An 8,915-nucleotide genomic window follows, 5' to 3' on the forward strand; every position below is an offset into this window, starting at 1 on the left:
TTACACCTGACACCTTTCACTAGCATAGTTTACTCAGTATTGCCAAGCCTCATGATTTCAGCACCATGTAATTTTGGCTTCTACTTGTGTTAATCTCATAGTGACATGGGAAGCTCCAGCCATCACACACATTTCTGCCCTTTAACTGAGATCCCTTCAAATTACTGACCTTCCCATTTTGCCCTACTCCTGGGAACGAACTATCAGAATCAGGGCTGCCAAGGGAAGCAGGTTGTATTCTCTTCCTCATCCCCTCCTCAGAAGCTGTAAGGTGTTAGGGAACAGAGGAGAGGGAGAAGGGGTCTTGCAGTTTAAGCCAACTTTGCTAAACCTACACATGACTTGCAAGATAAACCCAGAGGTTTCAAATAGGAATCCATGATGTCAAAAACATTTCTGAACTGTTGTGACTGTTGAGGTCTGTGCAACAAAAGAATTGCTCTATTATTTTTCTTTAGTCAAAAATAAGGTAAAGCTAAGAACTGGCATTTTATGAGTGGTGCCTTGAGTCCAAAAAGGGGTGCCTGGAGTCTAAAAAAGTTGAGAACCACTGAAGTAGATGAAGATTTCCTGAAGCTGCAGGAAGGGCAGAGATCTGTTTAGGGGCAAGGGCCAGATTGGGGTCTTGGAGGACAGAGTAGGTATGGGTACTGATGAATTATTAATTAATAGGCTAGGGAATGGTAGATGTAAGGCTTAGGAGTCACACAATTAACACGTCAGAAAGTTGTGGTTTGAGAAGAAGTAGGAACCTCCATACCATCAGCAGCATTTCATTTCAATCTTTCTCATTTGCTCTTATTTGGATTCAACAGGAAGAGCTGCTTGGATCAAGCAGCAGGAGCCAAAGTCACTTAGCTGTATGCATTTGGAAAAATTAGGAACTTTCTCAAACACAATGGCCAACAGACCAAAATATCAGATTAGAACCACCTCTTTAAAAAGCAACCGGTGAGTATGGGGACAAACCCTTTTTTTTTTTTTTCGGGGGGGGGGGGGGGGGACGCCGACTCATAATGCTTGAACAGTTGGGGTTGACAACAGAACATACAGCTCTTCTGCATTTACCAAATATATTCCTCTGTAGTTTAATCAGGGCCAGAAAAGCTGATGATTCCATCTTGTGGGGAATGAGAGAAACAGCAAGTCCAGAAAAGCCAAAGCTCTGATACAGAAGAATCTCTGAGAGAAAAAAAATAATGCAAACCTTATTTTAGAGACAAATTCAGTTAAAATGGCAGAAAAACAACAATGTATAGTAATATACCATTAAAATGTGTTATCATTTTAGTAATATTCAATTACATTTTAACATGCATCTAATCAACAGAAAATCAAATGTTTTGATACAGAGCTTTGATATCTCTGCCACACTATCTCTGTGACTATGACAGAGGAATAGAGGCAGATAAAGGTCCAGAGATGCTCTACTAGTGTAAACCATGGTATCACTGTTGAAGTTTATGGAGCTATGCAAATTGAAATAGGCCAGGGATCCAAATCAAACTAGTTTATATATGTTAATAAAATGTGATAATAAAACTGGTAAGAAAGAATTATAATGATAAGAATTCATAAAGAAAAAATAAGGAATTGCATATTTAGCATATGGCTATCAAATTTATTTGTAAATGATTTCTGAAAAGAAATTTAAGCAAAGTCCTAGTCCCTTTCTTATGAAGGGCCACTGTAACTCGTTCACTAAAAAATATATGAAATAGGTGTTTTGTTAACTTTATTTCAAAGTATACTGTGACTGAGAAGTTCCTTTTCATTCAGAAAATAAGTTTTCACAATTATTTAAATACTAACAAATATCATGAAGTTTGAGGGGCATCATCTGAAGACGACAAGATTTGTCATAGCATATTGGACCATGGGTTTATCATGTCTGTGGTTCTGCTTGACTCTGTGCCTAAATGAAAGTATATTCATCCTCCCTTGAAGCCATCTGGAGTCTTTCCATTGACCTGAAAGGGAATTGGATCAAGCTCCAGTTATGCAATGTAGCACATGGAGGAGTAGAGTAGTTGGAAACTTTCCTGCTCTCTGAAGTGATCAGTTTGTACCCTCAAGCATTCAATTTGATTGTTCCATTTAAGTTTGCATAACCACAACCAATCATATGGGTCATGGAAATACTTAGCTTCTCTTTAAATCCAGCTATACTACTTAATTCTCTGACCTCTTCCTAACTGCAAAAATAAGTATGTGCTGAGCACCCCTCTGGCACTGGTAAAAATCAGTCAGCTAAACACTGTACCTGGTTAGTAAACTAGCACAGCTCTACAGGGATACAGTTTTTTTGGTGGGACATATAAAAAGGTTCCAAGCCCAGCATGAAGTAATGCAAATGTGCGGCCTAAGTTTTCATGTAGAAAAATAGTGATTTTTTTTTTTAACCTTTAATTCTTATGCAACTCTGGTGTTGAAGAAGACCATATCTAATTACTTTCTGCTAATTCTGTCCTTTCTTCCTATTATGTGGATGAATATGGTTTCTTCCCTATACAGCTGCCACTTCACCTTTCACATGAAGCTAGAATGCATCATGTTTGTTTCACCGATTAATTGCAATAACCCCAGACACTTTTGCTAATAACATTATTATGGAGGCAAATTGCTAGTCAGTGCTTGTTAGTTGCTGTTGCATAACCTGCAGACAGACACCAGCATTAGTTTTTGTGATTCTAATGTAGGACTACTGGCCCAATTTCTAAGGCCACGTACAGGCTTTACATTTTTATTAGGAGAATCACTATTCTCCTGGTAGGAAAACTGTACAAGCATTTATTCAATTTCTCCAGGGGAAACATGTCCTTCTGGAAGATCTACCAGGTGCCAGACCAGCAGATCTCTCTTACATGACAGCTTCTCTCACAAGAATGAACATTTAGATGCTCCCCTCCTAGTCTGGTCTGGTCTGGTCTGGTCTGGTCTGGGAGGGGAGCAGCAGCTGCTGCTCTGTGACTTTTCCCTAAACCAAACAGTCCCCAATTTGGGAAAGAGGCAGGGAGGTGCCCTGTTGTTTCCTATGCTCTCATGCACTGCAGGTGCCAGCTCTTAAAGTGCCCCCAACATGGCATGTTTGAAGCTGGTACCCACAGGCATTCCCTTGAACCCCTAGAAGGGGTGGGGACTTCAAATTCCCAGAAGCCAGGACTCAGTCTTGTAGAGGCTGTTCCCAAATCCAGTTCCCAATCCCACCAGCACCTGCTGTCCAGCTGAATGGCACAGGTGAGGATCTCAAAGTACATCACACCATGAATCGGGCCATGAAGGCTACCCCTGCTCTAGTTCATGGCCCCATGGGTTTTAAATACACTGTGTGCCAGTCAGGTGGACAGCACATGCAATGATTTAAAAGCCAGCTGTCATGCCAGGTTGTGGGTGACCAGGTCTGGGGCCACTTACAGATCAAAGTGCTGACCGGGGCCAGGAGGAATAAACAGATTTCAGGAACCAGCCAGGTCAGGAAGCCAAGAAGTCAATCTGAGAATATGGTCTAGGAACAAGCCATGTCAGAAAGCCAGGGGATCAGACAGAGGGCAGAGACAGAGAGCAAACTGAATTGAGAAGCCAGAAAAATCAAGCAGAGAGTGGAGTCAAAGCACAAGCAGGGGGAAATGGTGAGATAATCTAGAACTAGGTTGAACTCTGTTGCTCAGGCACTTCCTGTTCTTGTGCAGAGGTTTATATGGAGGAAGTGGAGGGTCAGCTAACCCTGGTTGGCCACTCCAGTGCCATTGAGTTGGAATCCTCCCCCATTGGAGGATTCAGAACAGCCTTGACCAGCCTGGGTGACCAGCTGGGCTAAACTAAGAGTCAGCATTGTGAGTAGAAAAGGCTGGCTAGGGTTGCACATGGGATAGAGACAACAAGAGACCTATATTGCACTCAGTGTTCTTGCTTTCCTTTTTTTTGGGGGGGGGATGTACAGGATGTCTAATATGATATGTGTAATATGTGTTAGATAGCTAGATAGCTAATACTCAGGGATGTTGTATATATTGTGTACAAATGAGATGACGTGCAATATGATATCAATTCTGATGCTTTGTATTGTTATTTGAAATGTTGTATTACCCTTTTGTGAGGCCTCTGTTTGGGGTCGTTTTGGGTCTTTTGTTATAGTATGGTTTTCTAATACTTTTTTTTTTTTTTTTTTTAATAAAACATTTTATGATGGCAGGCTGGGTTGAGCAGCTGTGCTGGTCAAGCCAAGGTCCCAGGATTGAGGTCATGGCCTGAAACCAGGGAGCAAGGATCCAGGGCCAGGGAGGCTGTCTCAGACCCCTCTTCCTGAGCCTCTGGTTTTAAATCACCCTGCGTGCAGTCTATCTGAATTGCATGCAGTGCAATTGAAAACCTGGGAGGTTGCCAATGGACAGCCTGCCCAGGCAGGGAAGAGCACAGGCTGTCAAGTAACGGGCTCCCCTGCAGATGGGGTTGGCTCGGAGAACAGCCATCTAGTGTCCCCTGGCTGGAGAGCTTGCCTATGGAGTTCCAGAGCCCGGGGGCTAGCACACGTGCACTCCTACTCCTGGACTATCTTTCTAGCAGTGAGAAATTCTTACTAGTAGAAATGAATGCCTATCCATAGCCTAATTGTTAGAGTAAGGAGACCCCAAGCCAGGTTCCAATTTCAGCTACAAGAGTGTGAATTCAGAATAATCCCACTGATTCTAGGGGAGTTATTTCAGATTTACAGAGTAGTTTAGTCTACATTCTGGGAGTAGAAGGGATTAGAGAAAAAGCTAGGTTTTTAAAGTTAAATTAAACCTACCTGATACAGATTCAGGTTTAAATGATGTTGGAATCAGTTGAGTCATTCTAAATTTATACTTTTGTAACTAAGATTAAAAATCTGGCCCACAGGCTAGTCCCAGAAATAACACACAAAATAGTATAAGTGATCAGAAACCAGTTCAAAACCTGTAATATAACAGTGCTAGTAAGTGCACATAAACTGGTGAATGTAGTATCAGACTTAACTGATTTGGCTCAAACCGGTTTATGCATTGTCTGTCCCAGGCCCCTTTCTGGTTTAAGTTAAATCAGACATCCCCAGCATCCCGGCATGCTCTCTTGACTGGGCTCTCTGCTCCAGCCCAGCTGGGATGGCCCTACCCCTATACTCCCCAGCCAGAGCAGGGATAGGCAGGGGTGGGGGTCTGGCCAGGGAGGGATTTAATTCCTGTCCCATTGTCAGAGACCTGAGCCAGGTCAGGTCAGTTGCTCCCCCTTCCTGTTACAGCAGCAATTGCCATGGCCCCTAAGGCAGAGGGAGCAGGGACGGGGGTTAGTCTTCCCTCTACCCCCACAGGCAGCCAAGTCTGCCCTCCCTCTGGTGGGGGTCTGGCCAGGGAGGGGTTTAATTCCCCACTACCTGAGATGGAATAGGCCCCTGCTGTCCCATCTGCAAGATGATGGAGGGAAGGGGAATACAAGGGGCCCTATGGGCTGGCTGTGCCCCCACCTGGCCACTGCAGCAGGAGGAGTCAGGGCCCTTGGTGGGAGCAGCAGCCCTGTCATAATGCCCAGCAGTGTGAGTCCCTTCCTGGCGAGGAGGCCCTGCTGCGGGGTGGGCAGAGCTGAGGCGAGCTGCATGCAGCAGCAGCAGGGCCTAGCAAGGGCCAGGGCATTGCCCAGCACTGCCACTGTGGCCACTTCCCTCACCCTGCAGCATGCCCACCCCCACCGGAAAGGGGTTCCTGTCCCATCGTGGTAGTTTCACCCTAAACACTCCAATGGCCGGCCGTGTGCACAGCCAGATGCCATGGGCTAGGTGGATCTGGCCTGCGAAGGAGCTTTGTCTACCCCCCAGCAAGTCCCTCAGTGCTGCCGGGTCAAGGTGCCGTTTCCTGGGCATGCAACAGGGCTGGGGCTGCTCCAAGGTGAGAATGCCTTTCTCATCAGGCTGGCTGCAGCAGCTCCCTTGCTGCTGTCACTGGCACCAGCCCCAGCCCCACGATACAGGCAGGGAACAGTGTGTGCAGCCCTGACCCCGCATGCCCTGCACTGGTTCCAGGCTCCTACATCCGGGATGAGCAGTGACAACGGGGAAAGAAACGGCTGCTCAAAACGGGGAAAGCAGCCCCTCCTGCTGCCAGCATCTGCCTGGAGCTGTCACTGGGCTGCCCCATGGAACAGCCCAGAGGCAGCAGTGATATGGTAGAGACACGGAACAGCTCAGTGCTGGCTCCGGGCAGCTGCACCTGGAAGCACTGGCAGTGGGATGGGGAGGGGCTTTTCCCTTTGTGCTGAGCAGCCATTTCTCCGCTGCCGCTGCTGCTCAGCCTGGATGGGGGAGCCTGGAGCTGGTGCTGGGCATGCAAGGTCAGGACTGTGCATGCTGGTCCCTGCCTGTACCGTGTGGCTGGGGCCAATGGCAGCAGCACAGAAGCTGCTGCAGCTGCGCTGCTGAGAAAGGCAGTCCTGATGCGGAGCAGCCCCAGCTTCTCTGCGTGCCCAGGGAGTGGTGCCTCAGCCCAGCAGCACTGAGGGACCCGCTGGGGGCTAGACAAAGCCCCTCCATAGGCCAGATCTGCCCAGCCCACCTCGTCTGGCTGTGCCCGCAGTGGCCAGCTGCTGGAGCAGTGAGGGAGAAGCAACAGTGATGGGGCAGGAGCCCCTTCCTGGTGAGGGAGGGGGTGCGCTGTTGGGTTAGGAAAGCGGCCACAGTGGCAACGCTGGCTGTGGCAGGGCCCTCCAGGCCCTGGTGCTGCCACATGCAGCCTGCTGCAGCTCTGCCTGGCCTGCAATGGGGCCTCCCCACCAGGAAGGGGCTTGCACTGCTGGACATTATGACAGGCTGCTGCTTCCACCAAGGGTCCTGCCCCGTCCTGCTGCAGTGGCCCAGTTGGGGCACAGACAGCCTGTAGGGCCCCTTGCGGGGAGGGGGCAGGGACAGAGTTATTCCCCTTCCCTCTGTCGTCCCACAGATGAAACAGTAGGGGCCTATTTCACCACAGGGAGCAAGCGCAGCAGCGATCAGGGAAGGGCAGACCAGGCTGCTAGTGAGGGTAGAGGGGAAAATGAACCCCCCTCCCTGGCCCCTCTGCCTCAGGGGCCATAGTGCCCACTGCTGCAGCAGGAGCGGGGAGCAACTGGCAGACCCAGCTTGGGTATCTGCCTGTGGGAAAGGGAGGGAGGAATTAAACCCCTCCCTGGCCAGTGCAGCCCTGATCAGCCATGCTCTCCCGCCACCCCAACATAGCTTACCTGCAGCTAAGGGTACACTCTAGCACCCCCGGCTCCTAGCCTGAGCAACTGCAGGCATGGGCCCGCATGTTTGTTTTGTTACAAACCAGTTCACTCTCTGCAGCTTAGACTAACCTGCAAAGGTTGAGTCAATTCAGGCTCCAGCTTTTTTAATGTCTGCCCATAACCCAGAAGTTCAGTGTACATAGATTACTTTCAAAATGCCCATAACAGGTTTAAGATAAACGTGGATGGATCTAGTATAAGGCTTAACTGATATAGTTTAAATCGGTTTATTGAACTTCTGTCCCAGATCCCCTCCAGATTACAGTTAACTCACAGTCCCCCAGGATCCCAGGATGCTTTGCACCTCCTCCACAAATCCCCCCTTGCAGGGTGGGTGGGCTAGCCTTGGCCCAAACCGTCTGCTGCAGCCCAACAGGAAAGCATGCTCTAGAGCCCTCCCCTTCCCACCTCCCACCCCACCTGAGCCACTGCAGGCATGTGGCTGCATTTCCAGAATCAAAAGTGAATATCTGTTCACTTGCTTATCAGTTCATTCTATGCAGCTTAGACTAACCAGTGAAGATTGAATCAATTCAGCCTCAGATTTTTTGACTGTCCATACTTAGCCATGGAGTTCTAATTTCTTCTCCAAAACCTAGCTTTCTCCCTATTGTCTCCTACCTTTCCCAGCAACAGAAGTGCTCAAATACAGCAGCAATAGGAGCATATTATAAATGGATAAATTTAATGAGTAGCTGGATTTAAGTCCAGATGAGTTTCTAGTCTAAAATAGTAGGAATATCTTCAAGTATGCTATTTTGAGGGATAAAATAACATGCACTCAAAATTCTGGCAGTATCTGAACTAGAGCTAGAAAATTAGTCCCTCTTAAATTTACCAACAAAACCACAGGTTTCTCTCTGAGAATTCAAATTTAAAAACAAAATATATGGCTGAAAACCATAGCAATTTAAGTTAGTAGATTGCCTTTGGGCCAATCTCCAAATAATGTCAAATTCATGCTCAGCTTTCAAACACTGTTTTCACTTGTTTCTGATAACGGTTTATTTCTAGGTTTGTTTCAATATACTGTGTAATAATGAATTTCTGAGATTAACTGTCGGAGGGAATGCCTTGAAAACCTTTATCTTTCTTATTAATTGATCTATACATGAATCCTGAGCATTCTGCTTCACTCAACAAACAGTCTTGGAGTGCAGGACACAAAAGTGGCATAATGTATCTAATATATTATCTTTTCCTCTACACTCAATAATATATAATCACAGCAACAAATTCAAAAAGAACCATTCTCTAAACAGTTCCTTGGTGATGCTAGCAGAACTAGAAACAGCAGTTTCTTTGTGTTATACTGAAATACTCTTCTCCAATGAAGGGGCAAGGGGTCATTGATTGCATAGTCTTTGCTCCATTGCACACCCTTTGCTATTGTTCTGTTCTCTCTGAGAATAATAGACTGAATGTGCCACACTGTCTTGTAACTGAATTTCCTTTTTTATTACTGCAAAAATTAAAATTTTTAATAAACGCAAAGCACTTGTTCAATTGGATGAGTGCATGTAATAAATTGGATGACAATTCTATTAAATTCTGCCCCAAAAGTATATAATTTACATTCAGTACATCTCAAAAAACAATCACTTCTGTTACAATCTCATAATCCTTATAAATGGATTTGCATGGTA

At 46.4% G+C, this 8,915-nt stretch overlaps 1 long non-coding RNA gene across 1 annotated transcript; it reads left to right on the plus strand.

Annotated features, from left to right (window-relative positions):
* LOC132248405 (uncharacterized) lies at positions 1 to 1,662 on the plus strand. The gene is made up of 3 exons (XR_009459588.1): positions 1 to 231; positions 816 to 951; positions 1,088 to 1,662. It is a non-coding gene; the product is annotated as an uncharacterized LOC132248405 (long non-coding RNA).
* Positions 1,663 to 8,915: the final 7,253 nt, after the last annotated feature.

Source organism: Alligator mississippiensis, chromosome 2, assembly GCF_030867095.1.
Source record: "Alligator mississippiensis isolate rAllMis1 chromosome 2, rAllMis1, whole genome shotgun sequence".
Classification (NCBI taxonomy): Eukaryota; Metazoa; Chordata; order Crocodylia; family Alligatoridae; genus Alligator; species Alligator mississippiensis.